At 47.1% G+C, this 14902-nt stretch overlaps 1 protein-coding gene and 1 long non-coding RNA gene across 13 annotated transcripts in view; one reads left to right on the top strand and one right to left on the bottom strand.

Moving 5' to 3' along the window:
* Window positions 1–6128, bottom strand: part of LOC122215392 — a 29494-nt gene extending 23366 nt beyond the window's left edge. For 3 of the 4 annotated variants that reach the window (XR_006200347.1, XR_006200345.1, XR_006200344.1), the window contains exon 1: window positions 6022–6128. This is a non-coding gene — a long non-coding RNA (uncharacterized LOC122215392). Of the gene's footprint in view, window positions 1–2315; window positions 5151–6021 lie in introns of those variants that run through there. The other variant, XR_006200346.1, reaches the window with a different exon arrangement.
* ZNF217 (zinc finger protein 217) overlaps window positions 1–14902 on the top strand; it is a 44550-nt gene that overhangs the window by 9065 nt on the left and 20583 nt on the right. For 3 of the 9 annotated variants that reach the window (XM_042930631.1, XM_042930638.1, XM_042930629.1), the window contains exon 3: window positions 2144–2220. The exons of 2 other annotated variants lie outside the window; for them this stretch is intronic. The gene's annotated coding sequence lies outside the window, so the exon portion shown is untranslated. Of the gene's footprint in view, window positions 1–2143; window positions 2221–5523; window positions 5742–5832; window positions 6099–6250; window positions 6338–6516; window positions 6862–14902 lie in introns of those variants that run through there. 4 more of the 9 variants (XM_042930635.1, XM_042930630.1, XM_042930636.1 and 1 more) reach the window with 4 other exon arrangements.

A 14902-nucleotide genomic window follows, 5' to 3' on the forward strand; every position in this document is an offset into this window, starting at 1 on the left:
AGGAACCAGCAAAGGGTTCTGAGAAGGAGCCTCCAGTGAGGACCAGAGGGGGCGGTGGTGGAAATCGATAGAATGTGGGGTTCCAAAGCAAGGGAAAAAGTGTTTCAAGGGTGAGGAAGGGGTCAGCTCTATCAATATATGAGGCAGACATACTATCTGTTGTCTATGTGTTTGTCTCCCTCTAAAAAGGGGCAAACGCTGGGGAGCCTGGGTGGCTCAGTCGGTTAAGCCTCTGACTTTGGCTCACTCCGGTCACGACCTCCCGGTTCGTGAGTTCCAGCCCCGAGTCAGGCTCTGCGCTGACAGCTCGGAGCCTGGAGCCTGCTTCGGATTCTGTGCCTCCCTCTCTCTCTGCCCCTCCCCCCACGTGTGCTCGGTCTCTTTCTCTGTCTAAAAAATAAATAAGCATTAAAAAAATAAATAAATAAAAAGGGACAAACGCTTTGTTTTGCTTCCCGCAAGCTCTGTCTCCTGTGCCTAGAACAGTGCCGGGCCTCCCCACTCGCCCCTGCAAAACTCTGGGTTCACAGCTCTGTAGTGTGTCTCATTTGATTCTCCAGAGTCTTCTAGAAAAATAGGCATTTACATAATACCTTCCTTTCCAGTTTTATTGAGATATGATTGACATATAACCTTGTATAAGCCTAAGGCGTACAACATAATGATCTGATGTAGGCATACGTTGCAAAATGATTAGTTAACATCCATCACTCCATATGGTTACAGTTCTTTTCCTTGTGATGAGAACTTTTAAGGCCTTCCTCCTGCTCTTCCACCTCTTCATCATCACCACATTTGGTGGAGAAGAAAACTGCAGCCCAGAGAGACTAAATCATATTCTAAGGCTAATGCGGCTCTCAGAAGGTGTGATGGAATAGTTGAGACAGGACCCGTGGGGAGAAGAGGTCCCGAAACCTTGTCGGAGGGAAGCCACCCCCTCCCCACTCCCAGGCACAGAAGCCACCATCTTGAAAGAAAGGGTAGGGGGCGCCAGGCAAAGGGAGCCACAGGTCTGAAGGCTCCGGGTCAGAGGGAAGGCCCCAGGGCTGAAGCTTAGAATCCCAGGCAAGGGCTTCCCAAAACTTGAAGCTGCAGGTTAGGCAGGGGCCAGATGTACAGAGTTGGGGAGGCCAGCTCTTGGAGTTTGTTCTTTAACCCCCCTTTCCCCTCCCCAGGCCATAGGAAGCCATTAAGCAGGGCGGTGGCAGGATCTGATTTACCCTGTAAAAGATCTCCTGGACTTAGGGTGGAGCTTGTATTGAGGCAAGCTTAGAAAGGAAGAAGCTGGCAGATGCCTTGTGTGCTCCATGTATTTGGAGGAGAGGGTGAGAGGTGATGGTGCTGTGTTAGAGACGGAGGTAGATGGACAACGCTGAGCCATATTCACATAGAAATTAGTGGACTAAAGGTGCATGTAGGGTGATGGAGATGGAATAGAGTTGGACTTCTGGGTTTTGGCTTGAGTAAGTGGGCGGATCCACGTATGGAGATGAGAATGGGCATCAAATTTCAATAAACTTTGTTAGTCACCTTCCTCCTCCAACCCCTCCCCTTGTGCCAGAGCTCCCATCTGGAATATCCGGTGAGTGCAGAAAGGTTTCAAGGGGTGCTCTGAAAGCCATGTGACACATGTAATTAATATATATGTGTATATTTTATGTTTATTTATTTTTAGGTTTACTTTTGAGAGAGAGAGAGAGAGAAAGCACAAGTGGGGGAGGGGCAGAAAGAGAGGGGGTCAGAGGATCCATAGCGGGCTCGCTGCTGAGAGCCCGATGTGGGGCTCGAAGTCGCGAACCCATGAGATCATGACCTGAGCTCAAGGTGGGCACTTAACCTACTGAGCCACCCAGGTGCCCCGACCCATGTCATTTTTTAAAGAAAGTTTATACATTTACATTGTGAGTGAAGTCAGCCTTGAAAAGCATCCAGGATATTGGCAGAAAACAAAAGTCGAGCCCGAAGAGTGGAGGGGGAATGGGACAGATACAGTTAAAAATCAACTGTGCTCTTTGCACATCATCAAGGTCGATTAATTTAATCAAGTCATGATTGCATCAAAACCTCAATTTGAATTGAGCCTTCTACTTGGCCCCTCCCTTTTCGGTTTGCTTGGAAAAACCAGTAATCTCATCTCTTGCAGTATTGTTCAGAGCCAGGTGGGCTGGCAAACTCCGAGAGAAGTCTCCAGGCTCCAGACGCTGCCTCCACTTCTGAAAGGTGATTTCTGCGATTTATTTTTATCATCTATTATTGCGATGTTTTATAGAGGGCTTAAAATTTCGAGAGGACTTGAGTGGGATCAAGAAACTTACTGGAAGGAGAGTTGTGTGGCTTTCCCTGGAGTTGTTGGGTGATCCGTCCTTAATTTAGTGCATTCAGTCGTGTTAAAAGGGCTGCCCTGGTTTCCTTCTCAAATGTCCTTTGTAGTTAGCAGGAGCTGGCAAGGTTCGCCTTAACTTTTTCATTTTCTTTTCCTGCTGACTCCTCACTGCAGTTTTTCAGGTTTTCCTGCTCTGAACACTGCATTCTTTTAAGTCGAGTGTCTATGTTGGCTCCATTTCAGCTCCAAGGATTTACGTACAGTTTCCAAAACTGTTTTTCTGTAATAGTTCCACAGTAAAATAAATACTTGTGAAATGGGAAGATCGTATTGCATTGTTCTTCTAATGAAGGCGAAGTCTCCCAGGATGATTCCAATAAATGTTAAATGTAGCAAATTAGAAGGGTTTTTGGTTTTGTTATTAGATCTGAGAAGGCTGTGTCGCAGGCAGCATCTGGAGAGAAAACCAGAAGTTAGGGAAATGAAGAGGTCTCCTATCACGAGGATTAAATCAGAGATAATGGTGCAATTTTCTAAGCGTACACTGGGAAATATATCTTGAGGAGGGCCGGGCTGTTTGGATAATTGTGAAAAACGAGGTGTAGCTGATGTTTGTCGCGTTAAGGAGAGGTGAAGTGGGGCTTTTTCGACCTTTCTCCAAGTAACATGTGCAGAGCATCAGCTTCTATGGGAAGGGACATTTCTGGTCCTATTCTTTGTTTGTGTTGCTTGCCTCTCCGCAGCACCTGACTCCTTTAGAGATAGTCTAGCTAGGAGTGATGGCAAAACAGGATTACTCGTGGGTGGAGCTAAGTTTATGCAGACCAACGCTTGGTTTTCCATTTTCATTTCATAGGATAATAATGAGTTCTTCCGCTTTTACTACAAAACCAAATGCTCCTAGTGTTCTCCTTTACTTTTGGAGTTTCCACTTTTAATTGTTTTGACTATGCATGCTTTCCAAGTAAATCTTAAGCGCGAGTCTTCCTGTTTGAAAGGGGGAGACTGTGTCTCACAGATGCCCTTACAGCAAATGCAGATCGTTCCATGTCCATTGAAAAACACAGTACGTGTTTGCAACCCAGCCCTCAGTCACTGGCAGAATTTTTGCAACGATTTCCCAGTTTTATTGGCACATCTCCAGGAACAGGGTTCTTTGTAATTCTTTGCTCAAACATAAGGATGGCATACAAAACTCTGAGCCGATAGATCAGTGAAGACAATTCTCTTTTAATTTTAAAAGCTACAACATATACAAGGTTTTGGGGGGTGGGGTGGGGGGAGGAGGAGAGAAACAGTAACTAACAAACCATAGGATGCTATTATGCTAACAAAGTGGTAGCTTTGTAAGGGCACAGAGAAAAAGCACAACCGTTTTTTTTTTTTTTTTTGCTCAGAAAATGATTCAGGAGCAACAAGGTCTGAGAGCCAGAAGCCTCATTGTTCTTAGTAGAACCATTATTTGTCAAAACATTTGATTGTTTCCCTATCCCTTCTGAAAAGTTTGGACTTCTCTTTTTGCTCAGTTTTGACACTAGAATTTTAACTATCAGTGCTATTGTGTTTACAGCATTCAAGGTTTCAGAGTTCAAAGGTTATCCATTAACATGTAGAGTAAGGCTACACTTAATGTGGAGACTCAACCTGGTTCCACTTGCTCATAGTTTGTTTTTGTAGCAATGCTCCAAGCCCGCTGTTTGGAGAAGTTAAACGAAGTTTCTTGTTTATGAAGAGTGCCCTTGGATTGCGTTTTAGGATGTGACTACTTATAAGGGTTTAAAAACTATTTGAAAAGAAGGTATTTGTCCTCTCCGAGAAAAGGAACCTTAGTACTAGAAATGATCAACATCAGTGTACTTGGGTGGAAAAAAAAAAAAAAAAAAAAGGAGGTCTGGCCGAAGAATTTACTTCTGGCACTGCTAATTGTGAGTAAGTAATTGGTTCACTTCCTTTTTAAAAAAGACTAACCAGACCATATGTGGGGTTAGTAGTTATATATAAAATGACAGCAAAACATCACACTTGGCAAATTCTTCCCCTCTGCTAAGAAGCTGTCTTTCAAAATTCCATTTTCTATTAAGAACTCCATTGCTCACCAGCAGAGCATTTATATAGCCCCCCCCCCCCCCCATTTATTAAATATATCCTTTAAGTGCCTTTCTTGATAGGTTTTAAGTTTTTCCATTTTGGATACACCCATATCCCATTAAAAAAAAATACTTTGCTGTTTTGTTTTCGGTGAGTTGCCTAGCTCTGTTTACATTTGAATTCGTTTGCATTTTGGGGCAGAAAACTTAGTGGTTGTGATTGTTGCTTCTGTGGTTCCTCCTGGGGCGAACCTAAAATGAGGGAACACAGACAGGCCTTCGGAATCGTAACCTTTTTTCTCCTTTTGTGAGTAGGGAAGGGTAGGAAACGCTCTAAATACGTTGTTTCTGGGAAGGAGGGGGCAAGGCTAGTTTTGTCCCCCCCTCCCCCCCCCCCCCGCAGTTTAAACTCGGTTTCCTCCACGTGGGTTTCTATCAAAGCCAAGTGGATTCTTGGAACCCAGGCCAAGTTTAGAAATCTCAAGTTATAATAGCGGCGCAAGTCGAGCCCTTTTGGAAAAACAACAATTACAGGATAGCTTTATGAAGATACCCATTAAACCATTTTAATCATGTCACCTCCGCGACCTTGCTCACACTTGACGAAAATCTGAAGATATGCTTGTGCACTTCACTTTCCGACCTGCTCAAATGGGCGCAGAGGCTTCTGCTGGTAATTCGGGATGACCCGGAGTGCTGCTACCCGCCCCTCCCTCGCCTGGGCACACCTTGCGAGGGAGGGGGAGGCGGCGAGGCTGAGGCCTGGATCTGCGCCTGCGCGCTGCCCGCCGGGGGGGGGGGGGGGGTGCCCTCCCCGCGTACCTGTCACTGGAACCGCCGGAGCGCGCGCGGGCCACGTTTAGCCGGATGGCGGGAGGCGGTGTGTGTGGAGGGGCGGGGGGGGGGGCGGGGGGAACTGTGTGTGGGGGTGGTGAAAGGCGCGCGCGTGCGCGGGAATCTCAGGCGAGAACGGGAGTGCGCGCGCTCGTCGGCTCGCTCGCGTCCCGGAGGCGGAGTCCGCGGCGGTGGGCGGGGCAGGGGCGCGCCTGCGCGGACCACGTGGCTCGGGGGCGGGGCTCAGGGGCGGGGCCGCCGCGGCCGGTGAAGGCAGGAGGCGGGGCATCTCCGAGCGGCCGGGCCGAGGGAGGGCGCAACAGCTGCTCCCAGAGCACTTTCTGACCCAACAGTCCCCCAGCGCCGGACGCGCCGCGCCCCGGCGGCTCTAGGGACCCCCCGCGCCTGCACTGTCCCCGCGCGGACGAGTAGGGGGCGCCCGCGCCTTTGCCCCCCGTGCGCACCCCCGCCCCGCTCACCTTAGCCCCGCGCCCGAGGTGAGCCCGGCCCCCAAATCCCCCGGGCGGGGGAGGGGTGGGGGCGGGGGGGCTCTCCCTTGTTGGGGGGGGTGGGTCTTCCAGGCGCGGTTTCTCGAGGCGCCCGGGGAGATGGTTTCGCCCCGCGTCCAGTGGCCCCCCGTCTCTTTTGGGGGGCCGGTGCGGGCGCGGAAGCCGGGAGGTGTCCGCACAAAAGGCCGAGAGAAACTCCCCGTCGCCTCCCCTCCCTCCTGCCTTCCCCGCCCCCTCCCCTCCTCGCCTGCTCCCTCCTCATTCAAACCTCGGCTCGCTCGTGTGGTGTCAGTTCAGTCCCGGCCGCCGCCGAGCGAGGAAATGGCCGAGGAGCCGGAGCCGCAGGTAAAGGGGGTGCGCCCCCCGCCCGCGCCGGGCCCAGGGGCGCCGCGCGCCCCCTCCGGAGTCCCCCCGAGGCGCCCTCGAGTCTCCCGTGCTCGTTAGCTCGCCCCCCTCCCCGGATGACCCCCGCCCCGCCCGGCCCGGCCCCCGCTCCGGCTCTCTGTTCCGCTCCTCTAGGGCGCCCCCTCCCCACCCGGCTACGGAGCGATCCCGGCAGTGAGGAGGTGCCGGGCGAGCCCCCGGTGTGTACAGTGTTTTACCATCACACTCACTCTCGGGGACTGACGGGAGGGCTTGGGGGCGGGGGAGCCCCCCCTTCTCCGGCCCGGGCCGGGGGGCCGGCCGGAGAGAGCCGGGGGCTGCGTGCGTGCGTGGGTGGGTGGGGGGCTGTTCCGGAAAAGTTGGGTGGCTCCGCCGGGCGGCTCTCCGGGTTTGCCGGCTTGGCCGTGGGGGGCGGGCGGAGGTGAGGGGGCCGGCGCAGAGCCCCCCGCGATGGCCCCGAGGGGGGGCCGGGGCAACTTGGGAACAGCCAAAACAATGCGTCCTAACAGGCGTCCCCCGCAAACAATGGCCGGGACCGTCCACACGGGCCGGGCGGAGGGCGCGTCTACAGGGGCCGAGGGAGGGGCTTGGCGTCGCCGCAGACCCCGACGCACACCCCAACGAGCCCCCGGGCGCCCCCAAATCCGTCCCCGGGATTCCCGGTCTCCTGCCCATCCCTGAGTAGGCGGTGCACGGGCTGCGATTCCTGGATGTGTGTGATAAGGTGGTGTTGTTGTTGTTTTTTTTTTTCTCTTTAATTTTAAAGATTTTTTGAAACTTTTTAAATAGCCATTAAACGCTTAAAGAATATCTTTATAACTTAATTCTACTTGGAGTCCCAAAGCCAGCTGGAAGCAGAACTAGTAACTCTAAAGGGCAGGAAGGATTGAAATGTTCGCCTATAAGTGTTTCTTTCTTTCTTTCTTTTTTTTTTAAAAGGGAAGTTTCTGCCAGGAGGCGCTGAGTGGCGAAACCGCGCAGTTTCAGATGTAGAGCCCTCTTCTCTCTAGCTTTGGCCCCAAAATGCGAGCTGCACGGGATGGGGAGGGGAGACGAGGGCGCTGCTGGGGGCCCCTGGAGGCCGGATTTGGGGCGGCCTGAGCGGTCCTGCCCGGATGGGGGCCAGACCTGCAGGCCGGTACCTGCGCCCCGGGGATCGGGACAGACGTCCAGGTCCCGGGTTGGAACCCGCATTTTGGGATTCAGGGAAGGGCCACCGAGGACGGGAAGTAGCATTCTTGGGCGGGTGGGATGGGGGTGGGGTGGGGTGGGCAGGCGGGGACTTTTCCTAAAGGTTTAGTTACAGGAACAGGAAAGAGCCACCAGTGGCCACTTCTGGGACCCCAGTGGCCTGCTTACACAGGGAGTAGCAGAAACTTTATTTTTTCTCTTTTTTTGTTTCCCCAAGAAAAGAATAGTCGCTTTGGAGTTTAAGGCTTTGCTGTGTTCCTCTTTGAAATTCCTTGAGCCTCAGTTTATCTTTCTGAATCAGCCTATAGGGCTTGAAGCGCTGGCTTGAGCATTCCTAAACGTGTATTAAATGCAGGGCTGTTGTTGCAGTGGTTCTTGGGCCAGTTTGGGGTCCTGTGGTATTGACTACTACGTGCTACATACTAGCTGGTTTCCTCGCTTTCTAGATCATTTGGAACCATTAAGCTGTATGTTTTAAGAAGCCTAGGTCTGATTTAGTTCAGGTTGATTCAATTATGTCTTCATCGCTTTTGAGTTGGTTGAATGAGTTGACATGAGATTAAGCCCAACAAAAGAAAAGGCAGGGTAGCAACAGCTGCCGGCCAGGCCTGGCGACTAGGTAGGGGTCTTGGGAGGCCTTGCACCTTCTCTTTTGTATATGTTAAGAAGTACATTTAGAAATGTTCTGTTACTGTACGCCCCCCCTCCCCTCCCCCGCCCCCCCATGGATGGATGCCCTGGTGGATATCAGCTAAGACTTAAAATACTAAATTTTATAACACTTTGAGTGAATAATCTAGCGTTTCTAAAGAGGCCTGTCGTGTCTGGAGGGGCAAGTGCGGAGTAATAACCTAATTGCTTTTTGTCTGAAAAATATAGCAGTCAAACCACTGGTTTGTGCTTGCTCAGTTAATGTGTCTAAGAACTTTTAAGGTGTGTCCTTTAATGGTAGATGACTTTTTCTGAGAAGTCCTGTTTATTTTAGATACTGTTTTGTTCAGTATCCCAAAGACTCGTAGTAGTGTGTGTGCGTTTGATCCTGGTGTTCTAGTGAAAAACCCCTCCCACCGCCCCAAATTGCTTCCATTTTTAATCAGTTCTAGAAGGTCTTAAATTCAAGAGGCAGTGTGACTTACTTAAAAATCCTCTTGTCAGTAGCCACAAGGCACACCATTTATTTGGCTTGTTTGTTCGAATAGGGTTAATAATCTGATTGCTTGGAATGTTAATTATTTAGCGTGAAGAAGAGGAAGCCTCCTCCTCGGGGGCTCCACATTGGTTTGCGTGCTGGGGGAGGAAGTGGGGGAGGATTATGACTTCTCCAGGCGAAGGACACACTTTTCCTTAGTGTCCAACTTGGTTCCAACCTTTTATCTTCACGGCGCCTTCCAACGCTTGGCAGTGTGACCTTTGCTGTTTTTTAATAACTTGTTAAGATCGAAGTTTAGCAGTGGTCTGGGGTTCCTATCCTTCCCTTTCACTTCCTAATCAAAAAAAGGAACTAATACACCACGTTGATAAAGTTTGTAGAAAATATTTTCCCCCTTCACCCTGAAGAATCTATTTAGATAACAGCTTGATATCCCCCCCCCCCCCCCCTCAGGTAGTAGAGGGGAAGAGGACAGAGGAGTGCTAGGGTTTGCCTTTACTCTTAAGGTGGAGGTTGATTTGCATTCTCTTTGTAAGCCTCCATTTTTTGGCAGTGGAACTTCTGGGAGGAGTAGCCGCCCGTCTCCCTTCCAGTGGACCTTTAAAGAGGAAATCAGAAAATAAGACTTCATCATCCAGTCGCTTACAAACTGATGAAATCATTAAGGAATATAATGGCCTGGCAACGACAGAGTCCCTCTCTCCTCATTTCAGATAATCACTTTACTCTCTTTTAACAACATTTATGATGAAATGGCATGTTTTTGCCACAGCAGGGTTGCCTTTTCCCAACCCTGGAGCACTCTTAATTCTGAGACGCTTGATTAGAGCCTCAGGGGTCCCCAAAGATGTGTTTTCCCACTTTATAAAATTACATTCTTTTCTCCCTGTTGTCACAAAAATGATATTGGTTGATAAGAACTTTTGAGTAGTTTTAATGACTCTTGACTGCCTACTATCTACTACTTGATTAAAAAAAAAAAAAGATACTTTGATCTGACTCTTTTAGGACTGTGCATGATCTGGACCTTTTTTTATGTTTCACGTGAAGCTGTGTTCCCATTTGCTCAAAGACCATTTCAGTTCACATGGTCCCATCCCACACATGCCAGGATGGCCTGTGTGTTAGTTTTTTTGAGGTTGCTGGGGATGACTTATTTTAAATGGCTCATTGCTAATTTCCTATTTCAGTGTAACCCCCTGGCAGTTTGTTTAGTAAATGAATTGGGAAGTTGAAGCCAAGGTCCCGAACAATGGCTATATATTTTCAAGGTTTAGAATTGTACAGTAGGAACGAGAAACCTGAGACCGTTGTATAAGCTGATGAGTATTCCACTAGAATAAAGTAAGTGCAAGGAGATTTTAATTTAAACGACTACATCTGGAATACACCTAATAGTTTTCAAAGAGTTACTGAGGTGTTACAAGTAAAAACCTGGAAGGTGTTTACAGAATAGCTACTGAGCTGAAATGAAAGAAATCCTAATCATATTAAATGCTCCAAGTAGGGAAAGGTTTAGTTACAGCCTGTAAACTAAAGGAGGCTGGAAGAGTCTCGATTTGTACACCTCACCTCCAGATTTGGGAGGGGGAGGGGTGTTAACCAGATTAAAATGCACGTGGAAGAAAGAATGAATTACACAAAGACAGCAGGAAATTTCTGAAATTCGGGAGAGGGAAAGCTTGATCGTCCTAACCGAACGGCCTGCTTTTGGGGGCAGCAGAAAGTTCTTGAAGTGTTGGCTGTTAGGAAGGGAGGCGATCTGGACGATTCCTCTCCGACCGATCACACAGTGAGGCAAATTGGTAGTGGTGTGTGGGGCAGAGGATTTTGAATGGAGACCACGAGGGCAGCTGGAAGTCTGACTTTGAGGAAGTGCGACCACCGTCCTTCTCTAAAATCTGCCGTTCAGGACGAGGAAGCTCAACTCTTGTTTAGAGCTAGCTTCCAAATAAATGCTGGGGCTCCCCCCCCCCCCCCCAGCAGCCAGCTGCCGCCACAGACCGCCCCTTTATGCTTAACATTGGAATGTTCATTAAACGACTACACATTTGAACATTTGTTGACTGACTGTTCTTAACATCCCATTACTTCCTGCCCAGGCTAACTACATAACTGAGTTACTGGAAATCAGGGGCCAGTTTGGTAATTTTATGATCACGTTGAGAAATAAAATTACTAAACCTGAAAAGACAGCCGGGGAAGTTAAATGAGAGAATTAGTTTGAATTCCTGGGCTTTTGTTCCGAAGCTTTACCTAAGTTGTTTCTGACCTCCGCATTCCTTCAATTCGGGCTGAAGAGCTTCTGTTACCCGGAGTCAGATGCCAGTTTTTTAATGGATTCGTTTGTGTTTTGTGTATCGTTGTTCATCAGTTGCCAGCGTGTCAGGAAACGTTTTGAATTTAAACTATGGTTCTGTGGACCGGAGCTAGAGTCCACATCTGTTTTGTTCTCGAATCCCATTAGGAGAACTGCTTGCTTGCTTGTTTGTTTGTTTGTTTGTTTGTTTTTTCTCCTACCTGTGTCCATCGGGGTGACTTCAACACAGTTCATTTACACCAGAAGACGTGTGTTTTGGGTTTTTTGAAATCGGTGGCTAATTTTTTTTTTTTTCAGTCCAGCATACAAATCTAAGGAACAGTGATTCTATACGTATTAATTGAAAGGAGAGCTTTTCCCTGAATTTTGAAAGCAAACAGGTGACTTAAAAGAGCCAGACCTACAACCTTAGTATTTACTCAACAGAGATAGGGAGGGGAATCTTTAAATGTTGGCTAAAGAAAGAGCGCCTGCCTTAAAAGGCCGTGCCCGTGTTTATATTTAATCTGGTTGGTTAAATTGGGTATAATCAAGAACACTCACCATTTGGCCTTGTGGAAAAAGTGGTGTAGGTGTGTGGGGTAATGGTTCTAGTTCCTTCTATACCTATATATGCAGTTATCTGTGTGTGCAGATACACAAGCGTTTCCTTTGTGGGGAGCGAGAGAATATAGGTAAAGATAGGTTGGCTTTTTTTTATTGAAATCTCTCTTTTTGGTGCAGTTCTGTCTAACATCTTTCCAAAAGTAGTTAAGGTGTACTACTGGTGAAGTAGCAGGGATGGAATCTCCCAGATCGCAAGGCTTCATCTGATGGCTGCATTAAAAGTCTTGTTTTATTCATTTCCCTTATAGTTCTCTTTTTCCGATCAGGATGGGATTTGTCAAAGCCAGTTTACAGACCACAGGATCTGTTAATATTGATAATACCGAAACTAAAACTAGTTATGTGGCTTCAAGTTCACGTTGAGATCCTTTAACTGACCTTAATTGATTTGGAATGAATCAGGCAGAGTTTTTAATCCTGACACTCAAATGTACGAATATGACTGTATATTTTTATAGTACTCTGGTCTCTAATTGTATTTAGAACTGAGCCCTTATTACAGTTTCAGGAAAATGAGATGGCCGTAGGATCTTCCCAGGCCTTGCCTTTGAACCGGCCAATGGCTTTTTTATTTTTAAACCATTTGCTTTTGACTAGTTTTAGATTGTGATGCTGAATATAACCTTTTGAATATTTTAATCTTTTCACTGAACTTTTAAACATCTTTTCACAGCTATATTAGGAAAGTTGGGTTGACCATTCAGCTCATGGGTGTGACCTTGGTGATTTCCTTGAAATAGTGTTGAAGGATTTAAAGTTACAGGTTTGGATTGTCGCTGTGGCGTAACTATGTACAGTTCTCCTCACTTGTCGGATTAAGGAAAAAACTCCTATGTGTAACGTACAGAAGGAACATTTATAGAAAGACTGTTAAGTTTCCTGGCCAGATCTTGGAGATAATTTCGCCCTTTACAGGATACAAATGAAACAGGCCAGAGACTAGCAGTTTGTTTGGGTGAAATATTTTAATGATCATATATTTGGACACTTGAGTGACTCAGAGGGGAAGAGTAGAATTGCAGGAATACTGCATATTACTTAGTTATAAACAGAATTGGGTGTCTTTGACAGTTTTTGAGGGCTTTGAATTCCTCTTGCTCCATCATAGGGTAATAAATATTCCATATCAAAAAATGTAAGATAACCTGTTTAGCTAAAGTGGAGGCATGCTGTCTGTAAAGGTTAACAGTGTGAGTACGTTTGTACATGAAGGACTATTCCCAAGTCACAGCAATTGTCAGCAAGGTGGCGTTTCCTTCTAATTTGCTGTGCTCAAGCACAAATTATTGCATTTTTTTCATTAAGCATTGTATAATGTGTAATATTTGCTAATTTCAAAATCTGTAGATAGTGGCAGAATCTCCCGAGCTTTACTCCCCACGGAGCATCTGCTTTAAAACAAAACAAACAAACAAACAAAAAACAGAAATGGCCTAAAGAGCATTAGACTTCTATTTTAGGCACTTCTGAGCAATATGGTTCCTACTGTTTTTCAAAGATTATGTTGTTGTACATTTTTTTTAAAGTATCTAATCACAGTATAAAGTAATCACCAGTACTCTTGCGGAATACGAGGTTATGCTGGATAACCTCTTGCCTCGGGTGCCTTGGGGGTGTATAGCTGAAGGTTAAGTGTATCGTCTCCCTGACTAAAGGTTTAAGAACGTTTTTTTAAACACTGACAAACAATTTTGCAAACCGCCTTTCGGGAAGCCTAGTATGTTCTGAACGCTCAACCTCTCTGCAAACTAAAAGCATTTAGATTCTAGGGGTCGGATTAAGATCCTCCCCCTCCTTCCTCCTCCAGTTCTTTGTGAAGACAGACAACTTCCTGGGCCGGCAGTGCCTTGGTGTGCCTGCCGTGGCTTCTGTGTTGCTCCACCTGGAGAGCGAGGCTCTAGGAAGGCTGTGTGTGGGTGTGCACTTCACTCGACTGGAATGGTTGTTATTAACAGTAATTAGATTAGAATGTGTCTTTTTTGGTAAGTTTTGTTATTATTCAAGTATTATCGCAGTCACTGTTAAAGATTGGGGGTTTTGTTTAGCAGATTGGTTTTAAGTGATACAGGTAATTGGTTTATAGTTTAAGGAAGTGTTTAGTCTGCAAACGGTTTCTTAAGTCAAGAGTCCGAGGCGTTTGTTGTCAGATTTTCCTAGCTTGTCCTGCACGTCTGTCTTGGTGGGTGAGTAAGGAGCGTAGTTTTAAATCTAAATGAGAAGGTTTTGCCCATGCTGGTCAACTTCATGGTAGGATTAATTAGGATCTTGTTTTCTATTATTACACCCTTGAAACTGCAGAGAATGGTAAATTAGATGGCAGCCATGGAGAGCCGTGTAGAAAGAAGTTCTCATGAACATTCGGGTTAATTTTAATATCAGATCAGTTCAGACTGGTGACTGTGGCCAGAGATGTGCATTACTGATCGTATACCTGTACTGATGACGTTAGTGTTTGTTAATTTATTCACCAGGGGTTTATTGAGGGCCCGACCCCATGCCAGGGACCCCTTCTAGGCATGGGGACATCATGGTGAACAAGGTCGACAGGGTCTCTGCTCCTGGGATCTTCAAACAGGTGGCCCAGGGTTTGCAGATCTTGGGTGAGTAGTAAGGATTGCCATGACTCACCGGGAGTCTAGTGCTTAGGACAGTTGGGCACAGTCGATGGCCATCACAATCTGTGCCAGAAGCTTCCCTTGAGGAGGAAGTGCTTCAGGTTTTGCCGGGGAGGTTCTCCTTCCCCATCTGACCCTCGTAGGAGACTCCTCGTAGGAGACTCCTCGTAGGAGACTCCTCGTAGGAGACTCCTCGTAGGAGACTCCTCGTAGGAGACTCCTCGTAGGAGACTCTTGCAGCTGGGGGGCCTAGGACGTCCTTCCCCTCATCTCCAGGCCTCTGTTCCGCTCCTAATTTTTTTTTTTTTTTTTGCACTGTGTCTCCTTTACTAATCCTCTAGGTCTTGTGTTAGAAGCTGATGATGACTTCTTTAACCCAGATATTTGAACATTTCAGAGACAAAAATTGAAACTAAACTGAGGCATTTCCTTCTGGTCACGCCATTACCCTGGATTGGAAATAATAGGGATGTATGTACCCACACCATGTTTCTAATTCAGAGGTTGAGTTTAGGAGTGGTGTCTTTTGGGGAAAGATTATTTGTAGGAAACTGGAGTTCCCCCAAACTTAAAATATCAGAGAGTAGTAAAATTTCTTACATACGTGTACACACACACACACACACACACACACACACACACACACACAGGTCCAACATAGAGGACTAACTTTGATTTTGGCAAATTAGGACATTAAAAAAAGTACTGATTGCTATTGCCACTCTTTCATTTTAAAAAAGCTAGTTTGCAACCCCCAAATAGAAAGGACCTCAAATAGAGGACAGCCTCTATTCAAATTGAAATTAATCTGTGTCGTTTGTGTAGGACTCACTGAGTTGTCTCTCTGTTTTTCATCTAGATGTTGCCAGTGAAGACAGTGTTG

This window comes from Panthera leo, chromosome A3 (assembly GCF_018350215.1).
Source record: "Panthera leo isolate Ple1 chromosome A3, P.leo_Ple1_pat1.1, whole genome shotgun sequence".
Taxonomy (NCBI): domain Eukaryota; kingdom Metazoa; phylum Chordata; class Mammalia; order Carnivora; family Felidae; genus Panthera; species Panthera leo.